The sequence below is a fragment of the Hydra vulgaris genome, chromosome 01 (genome assembly GCF_038396675.1).
Source record: "Hydra vulgaris chromosome 01, alternate assembly HydraT2T_AEP".
In the NCBI taxonomy this organism is placed as follows: Eukaryota; Metazoa; Cnidaria; class Hydrozoa; order Anthoathecata; family Hydridae; genus Hydra; species Hydra vulgaris.
Window position 1 is genome coordinate 62100001 of NC_088920.1, and position 2500 is coordinate 62102500.

At 24.7% G+C, this 2500-nt stretch overlaps 1 protein-coding gene across 1 annotated transcript in view; it reads left to right on the forward strand.

Annotated features, from left to right (window-relative positions):
• The window catches only part of LOC136075501 (macrophage colony-stimulating factor 1 receptor 2-like), a 232616-nt gene that overhangs the window by 6283 nt on the left and 223833 nt on the right, over positions 1-2500 (forward strand). The gene's annotated exons all lie outside the window — the stretch shown is intronic.

The following is a 2500-nucleotide window of genomic DNA, read 5'->3' on the forward strand; positions in this document are numbered from 1 at the left end:
AATCACTTTATAAAGTAAATGATAAATAATTCAGTGGTATTTGCATTAGTTTTAAAAAGTTTAAAAGCCTGAAGTTTTAAATCCATATAAGTATAATAAGAAATAAAAAAAAATTTTATTACATTGTTATTTAAATTTAGTTCTAAATTTTTTTAAACTTAGTTTTAAAATTTTAGTTTTAATTTTTTAATCTATTAATGATAGAAGGCCTTTTCGTAAAACAAAGACTATAAACTAAAAGAAATAAAAAACAAATAAAAAGTCGTTTTAAAATTGACTTTAAATTAATCTTAAAGACATTATAATAATTTAACTTAACACTCTGTAAGACGTCTTTTAAACACCTTTTAAAATTGTTTAACATATGACTTTTTTGACTAGAATTTACAATACGTTTTAAAAAATCATCTTCTAGAGTATCAATTTAGAACAATTATCAGTGTATGAATTTAAAGTGTTTTTACATCTTTAGATATTGTATTACAATTTTTTCAAAGTATATGAAGTAAACATTTAATGACTAGTCAAAAACAGTTAAACTTTAGACAGTTAAACTTTATCTATTTTTTACTATTTTCTATACTACTATATTCTTCAATTTACTTTTCATTACTGGCCAACTTAAAATATTTCTAATAATATTGATCAAAACTCAGGAATAATTTAACTTTGCAACTTTCAATAGTTGTCGAAAAAAACTAACTACTAAAAAACTACGGAAAAAATCTAACTACTTTCTCTTGAAGTTGAATTTAGTTTTGAGTGGGTTTATTCACAGTATCGCTAAAATACTTTTTAAATACTCTTTTTTTTAATTTTCACAAATTTGTTAAACAATATTTTCTTTATGGTTATATTAGCTATTACTTTTCTATGCTTGAAGTTATGAAACATGATTAAAAACAAGAGGCTATTGATATTTTTCGGTTTAAGTTTTGAAATCAATTAATATTTCTTCATTAAAACAAAAGTTTAATAACAAATAATTTTAAGGTTATTTACCACAACTATATACTAAAGTCATAACGAAGCTTACCAGCCAAAGTCGTAAAAAATGTAATATTTCAACTACACCCCAATAGGCATGCGTTGTTCAAAGACGTTCTTAGGACTCCTTGTGGACGTTCGTATGACGTCTTACAGACGTTTGTAGGACGACTTACGGACGTTCAGACGTCCGTGATACGTCCAAGGGACGTTTGTTGGACGGATCACTTTGTATTTACTAGGACTTCAACTCTTCTGACAATCTTGTGTCACGTAATTAAATGTAGTGCAAATCAAAAATTATTATTTAGATTTTTTAGAGAGCAAATATCAAAGATTTTTTTTTTACTAATTTTATATTAGCTTGTAAAAATTTTGAGTCGCAATACGCTCAAAATTTGCTTTATATATATATATATATATATATATATATATATATATATATATATATATATATATATATATATATATATATATATATATATATATATATATATATATATATATATATATATATATATATATATATATATATATATATATATATATATATATATATATATATATATATATATATATATATATATATGTATGTATATATATATATATGTATGTATATATATATGCATGTATACATATATAATGTAAGGCATAAAAGTTAAGGGAATTAATGTTAAGGATTAAATTAGGAATCGATTACTTCAGAATGGCTTTCCAAAAAACGGTTTTTATATAATACTATTTCAAAAAGTCATTACACCTTTTAACGATCCAACCTAATAAAAACTGAACAGCAGAACTCATGATTCTGTTTTGTGCACCCGATGAGTCTAAATTCTTTATTGTTCATAATACATCAAAGCAGACGGACTATGGCAGATATGTTTATGGAAAGCCATAGGTAAAACGTCTGTAAAAAAAACACCACGTTACACAGAACTCCTTGTGGCGGTAGTGGAAAATATGTCGAATCCAGTTTTCATTAAGACAAGTGCTATGGGCTTAAAGTGCACAATCAAAACAGCTTAGACAGGAAACTAAAACCTATTAAAAGCCAATTAAAATCTCACATGAATTTCCAAAACGAATAAAACACCTAATCAAAGTTTCTTTGACTCTTTGCCACCGACAAGTAATTGCAAACAAATTTAACAACAATAAAAACGAAGTATTAAAAAAAAGTCAAAACAAATAGAACCTTATTAAAGAGAAAGAAAAGCATGAAGTAAATTGAAGAATCCTTTTAAAAAGTTATGTAAAAACTAAAAAGGAAAAACCGAAAAAGAACATGAGAGAACGAGCAGGCTAAACTACTAACAAAAGATTTACCAAGTAAAAAATTAGTTGGCAGGCATAGCCTGCCTAATTTTAATTTTTCAATATTGACTTACATTTGGCGCTCATTTTAAGTAATTCAATTTAAATTTACAATAAATAAAAATTAAAACTAACAAATCATTTACTTATTGTCCTTCAATAAAAACCTCTAATCTAAAAAAGCGGTGAACAGAAA